At 34.3% G+C, this 22,446-nt stretch overlaps 1 long non-coding RNA gene across 2 annotated transcripts in view; it reads left to right on the forward strand.

Annotated features, from left to right (window-relative positions):
• The window catches only part of LOC105093636 (uncharacterized), a 697,614-nt gene that overhangs the window by 593,627 nt on the left and 81,541 nt on the right, over window positions 1-22,446 (forward strand). For both annotated transcript variants that reach the window (XR_010377608.1, XR_010377607.1), the window contains one exon: window positions 6,078-6,140. This is a non-coding gene — a long non-coding RNA (uncharacterized LOC105093636). The remainder of the gene's footprint in view (window positions 1-6,077; window positions 6,141-22,446) is intronic.

Below are 22,446 nucleotides of genomic sequence, written 5' to 3' on the forward strand. Positions count from 1 at the left end.
AGCATTCTTTTTATCTCTTCCAAACAATTGACTCATTCCTGCCTCTGATACTTTAACTCCTGCTCCTCACCTTGCTGGAAGGGCTCACTTTGCCAGAAATCTACAGAGCTCACTTGCTCCTTTGCTACGGATCTCTGATGACTGTCATATCTGAATAATTGATACATCGCCCCTCCCGTATTCAAACTCCTTACCCCGTTTTATTCTTATATGGCTATAATTACCTTACATTTCTGTTTCTTTATTATTTTTATCTCTCCACTGGAATGAAATTTGCATGTGAGAAGAAACTTTGCCCTTGCAAAGTTTGTATCCCCTATATGTGTTTGATACACAAGTGCTTACTAAACATTTCTTGAATGAATTAAATAGTGATTGAATGAAAAAAATAAAGTGGTTAATGAATTAATTATTTGTAGTTTACACAAAAGGTACTGGTATTTGAAATCAACCTAAGGAAATTTTTGTGACTGTATTGATGAGATTAATGTTGGTATGCCAAAATTAAATTTTGTTCCATAAAGAATGAGAGCTGTTTCTTTTCCCTTTTTCCATTCAGTTCTTTGGGGGTGGGGGGAGCAGAGGTGGTGTAGTTGGGATTTTTCTTTTGTTCTGAGTTGCTTATAATAACTCAGTTAGGTCTAGGAACTTTGTTTTCTCAAGTCCTCTTCCCTATGTGTAGCCAAAACAGAAACACAGAAAGTTTCGATGGTGAAGAGGAAGCTGTTACTCTTGGATGGTCACGATGGACAGACAGTGAGTGTGCATAGTAAGCATACTGATATAAGAATACCTGAAGGAATGTTATTTCAACTAGAATCTGACTGAAGGTTAGAAGGTACCCAGAGTAAGTGAGATGGGGAGGAGAAATATTCCAGTCATAAAATCTGAGTTAAGATGCAGGGATGATGGACTATTGGTCATCTGTCATTATACTTCTCCATCTTGTTTGATCCTGGCTGCTGTATATAAGTACAACCTCATGAAAAACAAGTTGTGATACATGTGTATTTACATATGTGTATGCATGGATGTATAACAGACAGGGATATGAAAGCATCTTAATATACCTGGAACATTAGTTAAGAGTAGGGAATGGCAAGCAACAAGGGAGATCAGAGCTAAAGTAGAATTAACAAGATTTGGATGGAATATTAGACTTTATCATAAGGCAATGGGAGACATAAGAAATGGCATACCAACCTTAACATTTATAATCAAGGTTTTCTGGCTGCTGAGTTGAGAATAGTGAGGGAGGAAGGGACCAATCTGGAGGCAGAGAAACCAGTTAGAGTGCAAGAGATGACTCTTCTAAACTCTGGTATCAAAGATGGGAATAATAATTTCTAACAAAAGATATTTACAAAGGGTAAATATATGGGATTTGGTAGTTGATTGCTCAGAGGATGGAGTTGGAAAGGAGTCAACTTTAACTCCTAGGTTTTGAGAGTGAGCAACTGGTCAGAAAGTCATCTTTCTATGGGATGTGGAATCTAGGAGGCAGGACAGGGCTGTTTTTGTAGCTGTGAGGGTAAAAAATTGTTCAGTCTGTAACTATCAAGTAGGATTTTTCTCTCTGTGGGTACATAACTAGGTATATTCTATAGGCAAGTAGAAAGATTGGTAAGTGAGGAATCATCTGGAAGGAAACATGAACTTCATATATACATACACATTAGAAGTGATGACCATAATCAAGTTAATTAGCACATCCTCCCAGCAGTGGACAGTGGATTACCTTTTCTCCATATCCCCACCAACACTTGTTATTTCTTGTCTTTTTGATAATAGCTATCCTAACCGGTGTGAGGGGACATCTCATCGTGGTTTTGATATGCATGTCCCTGATGATTAGTGATGTTGAGCACTTTTTAATATACCTGTTGGCTATTTGTATATTCTCATTGGAAAAATGTCTATTTGGGTTCTTTGCCTATTTTCAGTCAGATTATTTGTTTTTATGCTATTGAATTGTATGAGTTCCTTATATATTTTGGATATTAACTCATTACCAGATATGTAGTTTACAAATAGTTTTCCCCATTCCTTAGGTTGCCTATTAATTTTGTTGATTGTTTCTGTCACTGTGCAGAAGTTTTAAAATTAGATGTAATTTCATTTGTTACTTTGCTTTTGTTGCTTTTGCATTTAAGGTCATAGCCCCCCAAAAATTATTGCCAAGACCAGTGTCGAGGAGATTCTTCCCTATGTTTTCATCTAGGAATTTTATAGTTTCAGTTTCAGGTCTTACATTTAAATTTTAATCCATTTTGAGTTAATTTTTGTGTGTGATGTTAGAAAAAGGTCTTTAGCATGTGAATATCCAGTTTTCCTAACACCATCTATTGAACAGACTGTCCTTTCCCCATTGTATATTCTTGACCCTTTTGTCATAAATTAATTGACCATATATATGTGGGTTTATTTCTGTACTCTAGTCTGTTCCATTGATCTGTGGATCTGTTTTTGTGTCAGTACCACACTGTTTGATTTCTATAGCATTGTAAAATAGTTTGAAATCAGGAAGTGCGATGACTCCAGCTTTGTTCTTGTTCAAAATGTCTTTGGCTACTTGGTATCTTTTGTGGTTCCCATACAAATTTTAGGGTTGTTTTTTCTATTTCAGAGGAAAATGCCACTGGAACTTTGATAGAGATTGTATTGAACCTGTAAATATATTTTGGTAGTATGGACATTTTTACAATTCTTCCAGTTCATGAACAGGATATCTTTCAATTTGTGTCTTCTTGAGTTTCTTTCATCAATGTCTTATATGTCCACTGTACAGATCTTTTACCTCTTTGGTTAAATTTATTCCTAAGTGTTTTATTGTTTTTGATACTGTTATAAATGAGATTTCTTTTCAGATTATTGCTGTTATAAAGACATACAAGTGATTTTTGTATGTTGATTTTGTATTCTGCAACTTTACTGGATGTATTTAGTAGTTCTAACATTTTTTGGTGGGTGCTTTAGAATTTTTTTTTTTTGGCATAGCATAGTGTCATCTGTAGAGACTATTTAATCTCTTCCTTTCTGATTTGGATGTCTTCTATTTCTTTTCCTTGCCTAATTGCTCTGGCTAGGACTTCCAATACTATGTTAAGAGTGGTGAGAGTGGGCATTATTTTGTTCCTGATTGTAGAGGAAAAGCTTTCAGCTTTTCACTATAGAATATGATATGAACTGTGGCTTTTTCATGTTTGAACTTTATTATGTTGATGTATGTTCCTACTATACCCATTTTGTTGAGAGTTATCATGACAGAATGTTGAATTTTGTCAAATGCTTTTTCTGCATCTGTTGAGATGATCATATTATTTTTATCCTTCATTATGTTCATGTGGTGCATTATGTTGATTAATTTGTCTCTGTTGGAATATCCCTGCATCCCAGTGATAAACATCATTTGATCATGGTGTATGATACTTTTAATGTGTTATTGAAATAAGTTTGCTAGTATTTTATTGAGAAATTTTGCATCTATGTTTATCAGGGTATTTTTTTTTCTTATAGTGTTCTTATCTGGCTCTTGTATGAAGGTAATGCTGGTCTTGTAAAATAAGTTTGGATGTTTCCTTTTTAATTTTTTTGGAAGAGTTTGAAAAAGATTAACTTTAAACATTCAGTAAAATTTACCAGTGAAGCCATCTGGTTCCTGGGCTATTATTTGCTGTGAGGAATTTTGATTACTGCTTCAATCCCCTAACTTATTATTAGTCTCTTTATATTTTATATGTCTTCATGATTCAGTCCTGGTCAGTTGTATGTTTCTAGAAATTCACGTATTTTTTCTAGGTAATTCAATTTGTGTGTGTGTATAATCATTCACAGTAATCTCTTGTGATTCTTTGTATTTATGTGGTATCAGTTGTAGTATCTCCTCTTTCATTTCTGATTTTGAGTCCTCTCTCTTTTTTTTTCCTTGATGAGTCTAGCCAAATGTTTCTTTTTTGTATCTTTTCAAAAAACTATCTCTTAGTTTCTTTAAGTTTTTCTATTGTCTTTCTTGTCTCTAATTCATTACTTCTGCTCTAATACTTATCATTTTCTTCTTTCTGCTAATTTTGGGCCCAGTTTTTTTTTTCCTAATTACTTGAAGTATGAAGTTAGGTTTTTCATTTGTGATATATTTTTTCTAGGTGTATGCATTTATTGCTACAAATCTTCTTAGAACTGCTTTTGCTTCATCCCTTAAGTTTTGATCTGTTGAATTTCCATTTTTGTTCATTCTGAGATATTTTTATTTCCCTTTTTACGTCTTCTTTGACTCGTTTGTTATTTAGAAGTATATCACTTACTTGCCACATAATTGTGAATTTTCAATTTTCCTCTTGTTATTGATTTCTATTTAATATCATTGTGGTTAGAAAAGATACTTCATATAATTTCAGTCTTGCTAAATTCCTTAAGCCGTATTTTGTGATCTGACATATGAGCTATCCAGAGAATGTGCTCTTGCTCTGTGTGCTTGAGAGGTATACGTTCTCCTTTTGTTGGATTGAGTGGTCTCTATATGTCTGTTAGGTTCTTTGGTCTATAGTGTTAGTCAGGACTGAGTTTGGCAGGCCTGTTCCCTGAAGCATGGGTAGAAGTGACACCTGCTGGGTCCCTTTGGTAGATGGTGCTAGTGACAGAAGGACTTTGCCAGGTCACTGCTTGGGACCTGGGTAAGCAGGACTACCATTAGACTGCAGCTAGGTGGGGCTGAAGCCAAATCAAAGGGCTGTTTAAGGATCTGCAGTCATGCAGTCAATGGGCCTGCCTCTAGGGGAAAGGTGGGTAATTATCTTGATATTGTTTTTGTGGAGCAGTTTTTTTCATTTTATTAAAGTTCAGCTTATCAATTATTCCTTTCATGGATTATTTCTTTGCTGTTGTATCTAAAAAGGCATCACCATACTCATGGTCTTTTAGGTTTGTATTATGTTATCTTCTAGGAGTTTTATAGTTTTGCATTTCACACTTCAGATGTATGATCCATTTTGAGTTAGTTTTTATGATGGGTATATGGTCTATGTCTAGACTCAGTCCAGCCATTCTAGCATTATTTGTTGAAAAGACTGTCTTTGCTTCATTGAATTGCCTTTGCTCTTCTATCAAAGATCAGTTTACCATAATTATGTGAGTCTGTTTCTTGACTTCTGTTCTGTTGATCCATTGTCTATTCTTCTTGCTAGCACCACTCTGTCTTGATTATTGCAGTTAACACTAAGACTTGAAGTCAAGAAGCATCAGTCTCCAACTTTGTTCTTTTCCTTCAATATTGCGCTGTTTATATTGAGTCTTTTGTCTCTCCAAATAAATATCAGAATCAGTTTGTCAATAACCATGAAATAATTTGTTAGAATTTTGATTGGAATTGTATTGAATCTGTACATCAAGTTGGGAAAAACAGACATCTTGAAAATAGAGTCCTCCTATCCATGAACATGGAATATCTTTCCATTTATTTAGTACTTACTTATTTTTGTTTATTAATGTTTTGTAATTTTCCTTAATATAGATCTTATACAAATTTTGTTAGATTTATACTTGTGTTTCAATTTTTGTGCTAATATTAATGGAATTGTGTTTTAATTTCAAATACTACTTGTTCATTGTTGGTCTATAGGACAGCAAATGACTTTTATTTATTAGTCTTGTATCTTCCAGCCTTACTATAATTGCTTATTAGTTCCAGTTTTTGTTGTCAATTCTTTTGGATTTTCTATATGGACAATCATGTCATATGTGGAAAAAGACAGTTTTATGTCTTCTTTCCCAATATGTATATATTTTATTTCCTCTTCTTGCTTTATTGCTTTATTGCAGTAACAAGGACTTCTACTGCAATGTTGAAAAGGAGTGGTGAGAAGGGACATCTTGCCTTGTACCTAATCTTAGTTGGAAAGCTTCAAGTTTTGTATCATTAAATATGATGTCAGCTTGTAGGTGTTTTGCAAATAGTCTTTATCTTTTTAAAAGGTTCCCCTCTATTGCTATTATGTTGAGAGTTTTTGTCATGAATGGCTATTGGGTTTTGTAAATACTTTTTCTGCATCTATTGATACGATCTTGTTATTTTTCTTTTTTAGCCTTTTGAAGTGATGAACTACATTCATTATTTTCAAATGTTGAATCAGCCTCGCATATCTGGGGTAAGTGCCATTTGGTTGTGGTGTGTAGTTCTTTTTATACTTTTTAAGATTCAGTTTCCAATATTTTGGTTTCTTGCATCTGTGTTCTTGAAAGATATCAGTCTGTATTTTCTTTCCTTGTAAAGTCTTTGATTTAGGATAATGCTGACCTCATAGAATGAAGTAGGAAGCATTTCCTCAACTTTTATGCTCTGAAAGACATTGTAAGAATTGGTGGAGTTTCTTCCTCAAATATTTGGTCAAATTCACCAGGGAGTCAGTGTAGCCCTAGTGCTTTCTGCTTTGGAGGGTTATTAATTATTGATTAAAAATCTTAAATCTACATAGACCTGTTACAATCTTCTATTTCTTCTCTGTGACTTTTGGCAGATTGTATCTTTGAAGGAATTGGTGTATTTCATCTAGGTCATCAAATTGGTTAGCAAATAGTTGTCTATATTATTGATTTATTATCCTTTTATATCCCTGGGATCTATAGAGGTATGCCCTCTTTCATTTCTGATATTAGGAATTTTAGTCCCGTCTCTTTTCTTCTGCTTACTTAGGATTTAATTTGCTCTACTTTTTCTAGTTCTCTGCAAAAGAAAGTTAGATTATTGACTTCAAATGTTTCTTCTTTTCTAATATATGCATTCAATGCTATAAATTTCCCTCAAATTTTGATATTTTCCACCTGCTGGATGTGTTCATGTCTTTTAATTTAATTTTTTTCTTCTAGTTTAATTAAGATGTAGTTGACATACAGCACTGTATAAGTTTAAGTGTACACCATAATGATTTGACTTACATATATCATGAAATGATCATCACAGTAAGTTTAGTGAACATTCATCATCTCATATAGATGCAATATTAAAAAATAGAAAAAACATTTTTCCTTGTTATGAGAACTCTTAGGATTTACTCTTTTCTCTAAGTTTAAATACATGTTTATTGAAAGCATTCATTAGCTCACATACTGAATAGAAAATAATTCACATATTCTTAGTAAATATGTGAATAATAAATAAAATACATTTATGAATTTCTGAACTAATATTAATTAGAACATCACTTGTTCAATATTTTATTTAAAATAATATTCTAGCCCACTAAAATTTTTTTTTAATTATATAATTCCATTATGGCACAGAGTGACACAAAAATGAAAATATACCTGTAATTTCACAAGATACGGCCTTCCTTAACTATGTAATTTTTTTTTATTGTAGTACAGTTAATTTATAATATTATATGAGCTTCAGGTATACAGCATAGTGATTAAGTATTTTTATAGATTATACTGCATTTAAAGCTGTTACAAAATAATGGCTATATTTCTCTGTGGTGAACAATGTATCCTTGTTGCTTATCTATTTTATACGTAATAGTTTGTATCTTTCAATCCTGTACTCCTATCTGACCACTCCCCCCTTGCCTCTCACCAGTGTTAACCACTAGTTTGTTCCCAGTATCTGAGTCTGTTTCTGTTTTTATATATATATATATATATATATTCATTTTATTTTTTAGATTCCATGTGTAAGTGATAATATAATTTCATATTATAATGTATAACTTTATTATACATATATGTATATATGCCTCACATCTTTATCCATTCATCTGTTGATGGACATGTAGATTGCTTTGGTATCTTGGCTGTTGCAAATAATGCTACTATAAACATTGGAGTGCATTTACCTTTTTGAATTAAGGCTTTTGTTTTCTTCAGATACATACCCAGTGGTGGAATTGCTGGGCCATATGGTGGTTCTATTTTTAGTTATTTGAGGAGCATGTATATTGTTTTCCATAGTGGCTGCACCAATTTACATTCCTACCAACAGTGTGCTTGAGTTCTTTTTTCTCCACATCTTAGCCAGCACTTATTATTTGTACATGTTTTGATGATAATCATCTTGACAGGTGTGAAGTGATATCTCATTGTGATTTTGATTTGCATTTCTCTGATGATGAACAATATTGAACATTTTTTCGTTTGCCTCTTGGCCATCTATATATCTTCTTTGGAAGAATGTCTGCTTGGGTCTTCTGCCCATTTTTAAACTGGGTCATTTGGTTTTTTAATATATTGATGGTTTCCTTAGCTGGGAAAAACACTTTAATTAGGTCCCATTTGTTTATTTTTTGCTTTCCTTTCTTTTGCTTTAGGAGACATCCAAAAAATACTGCTACAATTTATGTCAAACAGTGTTCTATGTTCTCTTCTAGGAGTTTTATGATTTCAAGTCTTATATTTAGGTCTTTAATCCATTTTGAGTTTATTTTTGTATATAGTGTTAGAGAATGTTCTAATATTATTCTTTTACATGTAGTTATCCAGTTTTTCTGGCACCATTTATTGAAGACACTGTCTTTTCTTCATTGTATATTCTTGCCTTCTTTGTCATGGATTAATTGACTATAACTGTGTGAGTTTATTTCTGTGCTCTGTTCTGTTTTGTATCTGTTTTTGTGCCAGTTTCATGCTGTTTTGATTACTGTAGCTTTGTAGTATAGTCTGAAATCAGGCAGCATTGTAACTCTAGCTTCGTTCTTTTTCCCCAAGATTACTTTTACAATTTGGGTCTTTTGTGATTCCATATACATTTTAGGATTATTTGTTCTAGTTCTGTGAAACATTTTATAGGTATTTTGATAAGGATTACATTAAATCTGTAGATTGCTTTGAGTAGCATGGACATTTGAACAATAAAAATTCTTCCAATCCATGAATACAGGTTATCTTTCCATTTCTTTGTATTATCTTCAATTTCCTTTATTAAAGTTTTATAGTTTTCAGAGTATCAGTATTTCACCTCCTTAATTAAGGTTATTCCTAGGGATTTTATTCTTCTGATGTGATTTTAAAGGGGATTTTTCTTCTTGTTTTCTCTTTGTGATGGTTCATTATTTGTGTATAGAAAAGCAATGGATTTCTATACATTTCATAATGTTTACCACCAGAATTCTAGTTATATGTCACCATACGAAGAAATTACATAGTTATTGATATATGCCTCACCTGTACATTTCATACTTATGACTCATTTGTTTGCAACTAAAAGATTGTACCTGTTAATCTCCCTCACCTATTTCTTTCCTCCCCTTATCTCCTCCCCTTTGTTAACATCTGCTTGTTCTGTGCAGCTCTGATTCTGCTTTTTTATGTTTATTTATTTCGTTTTTTAGATTGCATATACAAGTGAAATCATACAGGGCTTATCTATCTGTGTCTGGTTTATTTCACTTAACATAAGATAGTCTAGGTCCATACATGCTGTCTCAAAAGACAAGAATTTATTATTTTTTATGGATGAGTAATATTCCACTTTATACTACATCTTTATCAATTCATCTTTTGATGGACAGTTTCCATTTTCTTCAGCTTAATACCCAAGAGTGGAATTGCTGGATATTATGGTAGTTCTATTATTAAATTTTTGAGCATCTCCATATTATTTTCCAGCAGGTGTACACATTTAGATTCTCACCAACAGTGCACAAGGATGCCCCTTTTCTCCTCATCCTTGCCAACACTTAATTGTTGTCTTTTTGATCATAACCATTCTAAGAAGTGTAAGGTGATATCTCATTGTGACTTTGATTTACATTTCCCTGATGATTCATGATGCTGAGCATCTTTTCATGTACCTTCTAGCCATCTGTATGTCTTTGGAAAAATGTCTGTTCAGAACCTCTGCCCATTTAAAAATTGTCCTTTATGTTGAGTTGTATCAGTTCTTTGTGTATTTGTATATTAATCCTTTGGCAGATATATCATTTGCAAATAACTTCTCCCCTTCAGTAGGTAGCCTTTTTGTTTTATTTGATTTCCTTTGCTGTTCAAAAGCTTTTAGTTTGATGTACTCCTGTTTGTTTATTTTTGTGTTTCTTTCCCTTACCTGAAGAGATATATCCAAAATAATATCACTAAGTCCAATGCCAAAGGCCCTACTCCCTATGTTTTCTTGCAGAAGTTTTATGGTTTTAGGGCTTAAATTTTTTAATTCATTTTGAATTTATTTCTGTGCATGGTGTATGAGAACAATCCAGTTTGATTCTCTTACATTTAGCTGCCCAGTTTCCCCAGCACCATTTATTGAAGAAGTCTTTTCCCCATTGTATATTCTTGTCTCTTTTGTTATAGATTAACTTCCCATATAATTGTGGATTCATTGCTAGGCTCTCTATTCTCCTCCACTGATCTGTCTGTTTTTGTGCTAATACCATGTTATTTTGATGAATGTAGCTTTTGTAGTATAGCGTGAAATCAGGGAGCATGATCCCTCTAACTTTATTCTTCTTTCTCAAGATAATTTTTGCTATTCAGGGTCTTTTGTGTTTCCATACAAATTTTAGAATTATTTATTCTAGTTCTGTTCAAAAAAACCCCATCAATTTTGATAGAGATTGCATCAGATCTGTAAATTGCCTTGAGTAGTATCATCATTTTAACAGTATTAATTCTTCAAATCCATAAGCATGGAATATATTTCCATCTGTTTGTGTAGTCTTCAATTTGTTTCAACAGTGTCTTACAGTTTCCCAAGTACAGGTCCCTTACCACCTTAGTTAGATTAATTCCTAAGTGTTCTATTCTGTATGCAATTGTGAATGGAATTGTTTTATGAATTTCTCTTTATGATAGTTCATTGTTAGTGCCTAGAAATGCAAGATTAATTCCTAAATGTTCTATTCTGTATGCAATTGTGAATGGAATTGTTTTATGAATTTCTCTTTATGATAGTTCATTGTTAGTGCCTAGAAATGCAACAGATTTCTGTATATTAAATTTGTATCCTGCAACTTTACCAAATTTATTGATGAGCTCTAGTAGTTTTTTGGTGGTGTCTTTAGGATTTTCTATGTATACTATCATGTCATCTGCAAAGAGTGACAGTTTTACTTCATTCTTTCTAATTTGGAGTCCTTTTATTTCTTGTTTATTTCTTGTGGTGAGGACTTCCAATACCGTGTTCAGTAGACCTTTCAAGAGTAAGCATCCTTGTCTTGTTCCTGATCTTGAAGGTAATGCTTTCTGCTTTTCACCATTGAGTATGATGTTAACTGTGTGCCTGTCATATATGTCCTTTATTATGTTGAGGCATATTACCTCTATACCCACTTTCTGGAGAGTTTTTATCATATTATGGATGTTGGATTTTGTTTAAAGCTTCTTCTGCATCTGTTGAGATGATTATAAGATTTTTATTCTTCAGTCTGTTAATATGGTGTATCAAATCGATTGATTTGCAGATACTGAATCATCCTTGCATCCCTGAGATATATCTCACTTTGTCATGGTGTATGATCCTTTGCCTCTGGACTGCGAACATTACAAGTGTTTCTCATTTTTTCCTCCTCACTTAGGATGTTTCTAGTGGGCTAGAGTTGGGTATTTCTCTTTCCCTGTACAGGCTCTGCTAATACCCCAGCAGGTTAGGATCTAGTTAATTAATTTCCTTCAAGGGCAGACCTCGTTAAGGAGAGCAGACTGCTCTGATGTATTTCAAATTGGTTCCTTCCCCTCCCCCTGCCAGAAGACCCAGAGAATTTTTCTATGTTTAATATGGGAACCTGGTCAACCTCCTCATAAATCTCACAATATTATATCCTCTTTTCTCCAATAATTGGGTCCCCTGGTGTTTTTATGTCTCAGAGGTGTCCATTCTGAGTCTCCAGCAATTTATCATCTACAGTTTAGGTTTTTCTATGCTGTGACTTTTTCCTGAGACAGTTTCCTCTCAAGTGTCTCTGCATTATGGATAGGGTGTGATTCTGTATTCACCAGTCTGTCTCTCCAACCTTAGAGGCAGTGGTTTGTTCTGGTTTCTCCGTTCTGTTATGGACCCAAGAAAAGCTGTTAATTTTTCAGTCTGTTCTGCTTTTTACTTGTTTGTAGAGTGGAGTGGTGACTTCTAAACTGCTTACATGTGGAACCAGAAACTGAGCAAGAAGTTTCTCTTATAAGTACAAGTGCCAGAAAACAGAATTCAATATCTGGTATTCATTTTCAGTGGCTCTCAGTCATGAATATTTGCTTTCACTGACTTTCTCTTCATAAGCCACCAAAACTAATCACAGTTTCAAAAATGGAAAAAATTGAAATTGGACTCTTTTGAATTTAAATAACAAAACAGAACAGATGTGAAAATGAAGTAGAAACATGGTGTAGATTCTAAGGAGAGAAGAAGTCCTTAAGTAATTATATTTTCTATGGCTAAGCAAAGTATAATTTTAAAAATAATGAAAATACAGAAATATTTTTAAACTTAATTTTTAGTTTGATTATGTAATACAGAATATCTTTCCTGTTATTGTAAGTTTGTAGTTAACAACATATGTTTTGGATATTTACACATGCGTGTGTGCACACACATGCAGACGTAAAAATCATTCGTTTTGTTTTAACTATTACATGTTAATATCTTGTTACACACTTTTACTATGGAGCTTTTATAAGAAGACTTTCTTGCCTATGGTATAAACAATTCATCTTAATTTGTCTTCCTACAAGACTAAAATAATAATTTATTATTAATACAAAATAAAATCTCAGTTTAAACACTTATATAGTGCATACCACGTACAGGTGCTTTTCAAAGATTTTTACTGATCTTAGCTCTTTTAAATTTTACCATAAACTTATAAATTAGATTATTATTCATCCTATTTTATGATATGGGAACTGTGGCACACTGAGGTTAAATAACTTGGCGAAGGTAAGTTGTTGGTAGTAATGGAGTCAGAATTCCAATCTACAGAGTCTGACTTTTGAACCTGTCTGCTTCCTGCTGCACTGCAGCACCTCGCCAGCTGTGAGTCAGATATGTCCCTAGGCTATAATCTTAGGAGTATAGGAAGAAGTATAACAGTTTCACTTTTAATTGTCTTCAAACAAAGGGAGATTAAAATGTGGGCATTTTTGCATTATGGAAAAAGAGAGCATTATCTCTATGGCTAGCAGGAGCCATGAGATGGAGTCTATTAAGTTGTACTTGCTTATCTTAGACATGAGTATAGTGATTTGGGGACAAAATATTTCAAAGCTCAATTTGTTTCCTTTCTGATTTTACTGGAATTCGTAAGTTCTAAACTGTTATTTAGAAACAGCAAATATTCAGCAGACAAAAATGAACACATTGAGCAAATATATTTCAGTTGAAGGCAGAACAAGGGAAATATATAGCAGGTAGAAAATAGTGTCTCTCTGGTGGTATCAGAGAAGAGTACATAGAAGCAATCTCAAGGTTGGGCAAAGTTATTCCAAAACCCAAAAAATAGCCTGCAGAAAGGCCCTGACTCATTCACCATTGCTGGGTTGCTGGTCATTTGCATGATTGCTCTGGAATCAATTTCTTGCCCTTCCTCTGCTCTACTCTGAGTAGCTAGAGGCTCACCACAGCACTGTATCCCAAGTTCCCTTGTTCATTGGCTCTGGCTAATGTCACAGGGAGAGAACAGAGGCTGGAAAGAAACAAAGAAGCCAGAGCACATCTTCCCAATTTTTTTTTCCTGATTCTGTCTGTATCCTTGGTAAAGGCTGTATTTCCTCTGTGCATCTAGTTCCTATGGAAGCCCTTCTGTTTGTTGTTTTGTTTTGTTTTGTTTTTACTGAAGTATAGTCAGTTTACAATGTTGTGTTAATTTCTGGCATACATTATAGTTATTCAGATATATATATATATCACACAGGAGACTTAGCATTTCTCTGAGGTCACAGGGGACTATTTAATTTATATATATATTCTTTTTCACTATAGGCTATTGCAAGGTATTGAATATAGTTCCCTGTGCAACACAGTAGGACCTTGTTGCTTATCTATTTTATATATAATAGTATCTGCAAATCCTGAACTCCCAACTTAGCCCACCTAGTGGCTATAAGACTCCTGGGCTCTGGTAAACTAGGGGATGGTAATGGTTTTCTTTTCTTACCAAACTCTGAAAGTCTGGAGAAATATGTTAAAGTTGGAGGGTATTTTTTTTTTTTTGAGAGGGGGAAACTGATAAAATAAATAGTTAAATGAAAAGTGTTAAGGACTGAAAAAGCATGATCTATTTTCATCCCATTTAGAATTTCTATTTTTGAGCATAATGTTAGATAAGGTCAGTTGTAGCCACAATACAAGTTGGGTTAACACCTAAAAATGCAAAAAGGAGGGCTGTTAAATGTTCTGGTGATAGTAGAATAAAAACAAACAAACAAATAAAAAACAGACATGGATCCATGATCCAGCAGAATGGAAAGCAAATAAGGAGTCAAAGCAAAGGAATACATCATTGGTCCATTTGGCTGGGTATCACTAGAGTGCAGAAGAGGTGTTCTGTCATCTAAAGGGAAGATGCCAGCACTGCGCGTGACTGATACAGCTGTAGGAGGAACAGCCACCACTGAAGATGGCTGCACGAAAAGTAGTATCTTTTAGGAACAAGGAGATGTGAAGGACAAGGGGATGTATAAAATCACCTGTGAGGAGGTAGAGGATTAGGGAGAGTTTACTCATGATGAACTTGGGGATCCAGTGATCATAGCGGCATGGATTGTAAGAAATGTCAATAGTGGAATGGTGAATTTGTGGGAGAAATGTGTAGAGCAGTACAGAAAGGATAGAGTGACTTCACCAATACAATCATGGTTATAATCCTGTCCTGTGGTTCTGAACTGCTCTAAGTTATCGAACATCTGAGGGCTCTCTCTTCTGATTGATATAGAGGCTCTTTAAAGTTATCCATATTGATTTTTATTTATCCTCTCACTATATCTTAAATTTCTATACACCTGAGTACATTTATGTGTGTATGTTTGCTTGTTTCAACCTGCCTCAGCCATTCTAGGAGATTTTCAAGAGAATGAAGTACTCATTTGCAAATTGTATGCTCAAAGTCAAGAGTGAAATTTAGGGAGACAGGGTTAGCAAGAACTTTTTTCTGTCAGTTTTGTTTTCTGTGTTGTTTATCAAGGAATTATTTTCTTACCTACAAATGTGCATAAACACACACACACGAGAGAAAATATATTATTTATGATCTCTGGAATGCCATTTAATGATGTGATTCAGGAAAACAAACAAAAAAAGCAAATTATAATTTAAGTTATCTACAGGAAATTTTGATGGTTTACCTTTTAATTGAAGTATAGTCTGTTGTAATGTGTCAGTTTCTGGTGTACAGCATAATGTTTTAGTCATAAATATGCATACATATATTCATTTTCATATTTTTTATTATAGGTTACTATAAGATATTGAATACAGTTTCCTGTGCTATACAGAAGAATTTTTTTTTGTCTATTTATGTATAGTAGTTAATATTAGCAATTCTCAAAATCCCAGTTTATCCCTTCGCACCTGTTACTCCCAGTAAGCACAGGATTGTTTACTATGTCTGTGAGTCTTGATGGTTTCTAACTTGTGATGACAGCTTGATGATCCTTTTATGTATATATTTTACCAGCCTTTTCTTTTTGCCAGGTGCCTATAGAGAAGGCCAACTTATCAAACCAAAATGTGTTTTAATAGGGAATCACTGGAGATAAAAGCATTATTTACCATTCCAAAAATAATTTGAAAAAGCTTTTGGATTAGGAACTTGGACTATTTCATACTAACATTTCCTTCCACTCAATTATCAATGACATTTGGCAGTTTCAGATAGACCACCAAAGCTTAAGTCAAACATTTGAATAATATCATCTCTATTCATGCAAATGATTCCTAAATACTGTGCAATAATTTATCTGCATTGCTGCCAAGAAAACATTCCAAGCAATGTTTGAAAGAAAATAAAATCCTAATCTTTTACAGTTCTGCTGTGGTGAGTTCTAGGAAGAAAACTCAAGTTCAGTTGTCCTTTTACACAAATTATTTACCCAAGTGTGTATCATGCAGGTATTTAGCTACATAAGCCTGGGCACAAAAGCTTGCATGTCCTCAAGGTGAAACAATACTTTCTGCACTCTTTGCTGGGAATCCCTTGTGCTTCTTTAGGCATGATGGCAAACCGAGAAATTAGGTCAAGTTCACTCTAAACAACAACAAAAAACCTCTTGAAACTATGCACAAGTTTTTTTTTTTTCCTTCTAATTAAAGGGAGACTAATAGTTCTGCCAAGTGTTTTTAATCTTGTTAGAGAAACTAGCAAAGCTAAAGTATAAAATAAGAAACATGGACCCTAGAGAGAAACATTATAGAAGTTTTTACTTTTATTTTTTTCTAACTATACTATTTTTCTATAGCAGATTAAATTTATTTGGAATTTATAGAGAGTGCATATGGTTGCTTACAGTGTGGAAAATAAAAACAAGATGAAAGGAAAAGAAAATATATGAAAACTTTGTGTACTAGGTAATGTGTTAGACATTTTTGTAAATAGTCTGCAGTTTTCTGAAATTTTTACTAGTTCCACCATAATTTCCATGGGGAAAATGTTCTCATAGAATTTATTTTAAATGCTAACCATCTGAAACAGAGTAATCGTCCTAAATTTCCTTTTTTGGAAATTATTGGAAATAGCATCAGTGGCTCTAGGTTGATGGATAAATTTCTGAAAATGTTCAAAAAGATGGTAGGACGTTTTAGGAGGAAGAATGTAAACATCATATAGTATAACTTTCTATCAGTGTTTGAATAACTTTTACATTCTAGATGAATGCTCATCAGCTTTGTGTTTCCTGTAGCTTCCACAACAAATTACCACAAACTTGGTGGCTTAAAATTACGGAGCTTTATTCCTTCATAGTTCTGGAGGCCTGAAGTCCAAAATCCAGTTGTCAGCAGGGAAGGTCTCCCTACAGACACTCTAGAGCCACATTCTTTCCATGCTTCTAGATGCTAGTGGTTGCTGGCTTCCTTGGGTTGTGGCCACAGCACTCCAGTTTCTCTTTCATCTTCACAATCACCTTCTCTTCTGTGCCTGACTTGTCTGTATGTCTCTCATAAGGTCCTTTCTCCTTGAATTTTGGGCCAGTTTGGAAAATCTGACCTGGATCTTAATTACATCTGCAAAGATTCTTTCTCCAAATAAGGCAACTTTAATAGGTTTCAGAGATTAAGATTTGGGCGTACCTTTTGGGGGGCTACTGTTACTGAGTCCCAGCTTATACCACTTGCCACATGACAGGACAGGCCAATAAATTGAGAGAGGAGTTGTTGGAACAAGGCATAGTGACCTTGTTCAGAAAGCCAGCTGACTGCGAAGATGGTGGACTAGTGTCCCAAAGAACCATCTTGCCAGGGTCTGGATGCTAGCTTCTTTTATAGAACAAAGACAGGGGAGGTTAGGAGGTAAAATATAAAGGCCATAAGTTGTTGCAAATGTTTCCTGGTTTCGGCCAGGCTCTGGAAGGGTTGTGTTAATTTCTTCTTGCCTCCAGCCATTCACAGGTGGACCTGGTTAGGATGTTTCCTGTGAGCTTAAATAAAGGTGTTTTAGTCTAAAACTCAGGCATGGGAGGCAGAGTTCCAGGAGATGGGTCATTATGTATACTTTCAGATATTGGCAATATCCCTTTCGTGATTAGCTTGCAGCAAAAGTAATAGAATACAAGGTTAAAGTGAAAGAAACAGATCCAATATGAAGCCAGATTTGTTCTTCCCTATTACATTACCTATTGGCCCACTCTATCTACCATCTGTAATGTCTCTTGTCTTGTGAAACTGATTTTTTTTCCAAGGTGACCTGCTCAGTCTATGATGCCTGGCTCTATTTTATTGAGCTGAAATCTATTTCCCTATAGTTTTATTATAATGATTTCAATTCTGCCATTTGGGGCCCCATAGGATGAGAGTACTATCTTTTCTACAACACAATTTTCCAAATATTTGTAAGTTGCTCTAATTTCTCCTGAAAATGACTTTGGTTAAAACTGAGACATTCCTGAATTCAATTTTCCTTTATTTTTGGATTTGTCTTTTTCATCTTGTTCCTAATGAGCCACTCTGCCTTCTGCAAGACTGACTTGAGGGCTACTGATAGCTATGACTGAGTGTCCTACTATCATATTAATCGCAAAATGCCACAGTGTATAATATAATATGCTGCCTCTGCAGTGCATTATTCTCTTCCAATATTTATAGAAACATCAGGATAGATTATATGCTGTTTCCCCCAGACAGACTGAATTTAGGGTTTCTTAGAAAAAACTAACTGCTGTTTCTTCTGTTTGTGCTAAATTTCTTTGGTAATTTATGACAGGTGTCATTCCTGTTCTCTCAAGAGTTGGTGAAACCTTAACAAAACTATTAATTTGATTCTCAAGAAATCACATTTGGTGATCTTAGAAACAGTGCACAGCTTCAGAAAAGTATTGTTAGACATATTCTGTGGGTTGAGAGAACGCTGCAGAAGGAAGAACACACAAACATACACAGGAAAGTTGATTTCAAATGGAGTGACAAATAGAGCAGTATGTTGATGTAAGTTTAAGGGAAAGCAAATTAGAAGTAAATGATAAAAGTCATTTGTTGAAATAATACTATTATTACTATTACTTCCATTTGAAATTATTCCTTTTTAAAGTATTTTCATTCAATTTGTGATAAATGTGAAGCATAGTTTAGGTTTAAGAAAAACAAAATCTGCCAAACTATTGTCACCTTAAAATATATCACAGGTAATTCTGGACTTTTGGATTTAAAGCCATACATTTATGGCAGTTTGGTAAAGCAGCAATAGGAAATAAATACAGGTACTCAATCTCATTTTTATTTTCATGAGTTTAAAAATCCATTAGAAATAATCCAATTCATATTCACTACTCATATAAAATGTAATTAAATTCATACTTTGCACATAATTATCTTAATTTTTTAAACTTATATTTTCATAGAGGTAGGAAGAATTTCAGAAGTATTTATGAAAACTTTTAGGAGCACTTGAGTCTTTAGAAACATTTTCATGGCAGATTCACCCAACTTAGTATGACTTTGTAAGACCTTTCCAAAACCATGAAATAGTTGACTGTTGAAAGTTCATATGCAGACAACTAGAAATTTTTATTTGTAGATGTACTAATATTGCAACAATGTAAAAACAATTTGTTCAGGATCTTAGCCGGGAAATTCTGGCTCTCACTTACTCTTTTCTTGAATGGAAATCACAGCCTATAGGCCTCTGAGCTGTTTAAGCAATGGACATCAACCTTCTCTAGAGAGCCGTCTTTCACATCAAGTAGACAGGCTGGGACCTTCATATAGATGTGTTTTAGAGAAACTCAGAAATTAGATCTCCTTGTTGTAGAACCATAAGTCTAAGTTGAATTACTCCTAAGTTAAAATTAAAGCATTCCTTTCTTTTAATTACCCAATTAAAAACTATAAACAATTTCTGGGACAACTGAGGCAATAAACCCACAGAAGTCAACTTTTATGTGTTGGAGAGCAAGAATGAGTTTCCAGGTTGGAAATCAATGGAAGAATGAAAAATATCACTAGGAAAAAAAAGACATGTTTTGGAGAATCAGGGCCTGCTCCTATAATGAATACAATGGTTGAGCCAGACTCCCACTAACTACAAAGGATGTGTACTGTGGAATGTAATTTTTATTTAGGAACTTGTGAATTTAAAAGTCTAAATATAAATACAACTTATAATTACAAAAATGTAGTTTATAAAACATGGCTCACTGACATTCACACTCCTCCTTTCATGGGGTAATTTTCCTTTAAAAATGAGTTTTTTAGTCAAAATGCCTTTAGTTCTTCATGTCATGGACTTTACCTTTATCTCCTCCCTTTGAAAAATTGTGTGAGTGTATTTATTTATACACACACACACATATATAAGTGGAAAATAATATAAACCACACATAGATTATTTAAATTCATATGTGTATTCAAATAATTCTCAATAAGTCTTAGTTTTATTCTTTTGTTCTGTTACTGTTAAAGATGAGACTGGCATAAAGGGTAAGTTTGCATTAAGAAAAAAATAGTTGCTAAGTTTCCCTTTTCTCCCTGGTAGGCTGGCCTGTTGCATTTCCGATAAACCATAGTTATCATGTGTTTAACGGATTTCCTTCTGGCAAGCTAGCATCTCTTTGTTTAAAACTATTCACTGTTTTTAGTTGAGACTGGCAGTTGATCACAGCTTTAGTGAAGCAAAAGAATTGTGTCCTATTCTTTCATCCCTTCCTGCTATTTTGAAACGGAATAATAGGCCTGTCACTTAGAAATTAGATAAATAATAGCTGTTGAGTTTATTGTTTTTGAAGCTCATTTTTTGCACTACCTTTGCAATGTCTATTAAAAAGCCGATCAACATCTGTTGAATAGAAAATATAAATTCTTGATAGAAAAATAATTGAATGCTGAGACAGAAGAACATAGATATAAAAAATACATAGCCTTTAATTCCTTTTCCTATTTCCAAAGTTCACAATCTGCTGGGAGATATTTGTTAGAATGATATATGTGTTTAATTTCAGCCAAATAAGCTAGTCAGGGTTTGAGATCTTAAACATACTTCGTGCATTACTACTCTACAAATTAGTTGTGATCTATAGTTTCACTCTTCTTTTAGAGAAACACAAGTTTGTCTTTTTATTCTTTGATTTACATTATTGATCTGGGACCAGCTTAATTCTCATGTAACCACATGTATCTTCATTATGTCGTTGGAAGCACTGGGCACCTTGCTTCTCTGTCGCTTTGGCACTTTCATCAGCCTTTTGCCTCGTGTGCTTCCAGCCAGGAAGCAACCAAAGATCAATGTGGAGAATAACAAGGACCTCTCAGGGCTGTAAAACGTCTTCTCTTGAGTACCATTGCTACATTTGTTCCATGAAAAGGAATTTATGAATACTGCTGCTGCATTTTTATGACTCCGTAAGCTAGCTTTAAGGCTTGGAGCAGATAATTTACAATACTTCTGTTTTGCTAAATCCCTAGCCCTGCCACAATTTTTGTCTCTGTTTGTGACTTGCACCTAACTAAACAAGTACACGTCAGTTATAAGCATCTCCAAAACACTTCCTGTGATAGGTTATTCATTTGCTTAAAGAGTTGACAAAATTCCCACATGAAGTTTTTCCAAAATATTGGCATTGTGTTTGTGGCGGGGACACCTACTGATGCAAAAACAAATCATGATCCCTCTTCACAGTGTAGAGTTACTGCTCAGAACTGGCAGCCTGACCCATATCAACATTTCCTAGCAACAAAAGCTGAATGTAAGAAATGCCTGTGTCCCCAGCCAAAGCAGTTAAAGTGTGAACTTTTCCACCTTCTCTCTTCTTGGTTCTGCTGGATAGTGATGGATGGCCTTGAAAACCACAAGTTGCAGATGTCAGACTCCGTCAGCCCCTGTTCCACTATGCTTGTCACCAGCCAGTTCCATTGCCTTTTCCCTTTCCTGCCACAGATCAGGAATACAACATGTACTTTTGAATTTGTGTGATTGAGAAGTAAATTTCTATTGTGTTAAGCCACAGATATTTTGAGTGTGTACTTTAATGCACTGCTAAATGTATTATCATTATTATTTATTATATAGACAGTTAATTTAGGTTAATAGGTTAATAAGATACTAATTTCCAACCTATATGTAATAAGTACAGAAATCTCCATTATTTCGGGCTCCAATAGTATTGAATTATGATCATTCAGTACTGTCTTGGTTGAAATTCACCTTTGGAATGTCAATGAATGAATGAATAAGTAAAATAATGAGCTGGGCAAACACTGTTCCAAAACATGGCAGGTACTACTGGTATACACTTAACATTGTCACAAATACAGAACATTTGGAGAAATTTAGCTGTTTGTGATGCAGATTAATAAACCCATTATCAAAGGCAGAGGACAAGGTTTGACCTCAGTGTGTGCCATCTTAACTGGATGGTTTTGTACAGGTCACTTAATTTCTCTACTTTATTATTTGAAAGAAAAAAGGATATATCAATTATACCTACCTTAAAATATTACTCAGCATTGACAGAGATCACTGTTACAACTGAAGGGACTCAATTCTGAGTCCAGTTACATTGAGCAAATTTGGGCGATGTCAAAGACACATTCAGTAGGAAGAGTGGCACATGATAACTCACTCATAAAGCAGAAATGCGATTATCGACAGCATGCTACGTGGAAGGAGGGAGTTCAGGGAAAGTCACCACATACACGAGAAGATTGCTTTACTCCCTGTGGAGTCGGTAATGAAGCCCTCTGAGTACCTCCCTACTCCCACTGCTGTGTGGGCCAAGCCCAGGGCTCTCTGGCTTTTAGACAATACAGGATGCTTGCTTTACTTACACGAGTTTATGTATGGAGGACCATTTTACAAGAAAAATCAGCATCAAGGTGCCCAGCAGGTGATAGAACCT

Source organism: Camelus dromedarius, chromosome 1 (assembly GCF_036321535.1).
Source record: "Camelus dromedarius isolate mCamDro1 chromosome 1, mCamDro1.pat, whole genome shotgun sequence".
Lineage (NCBI taxonomy): Eukaryota > Metazoa > Chordata > Mammalia > Artiodactyla > Camelidae > Camelus > Camelus dromedarius.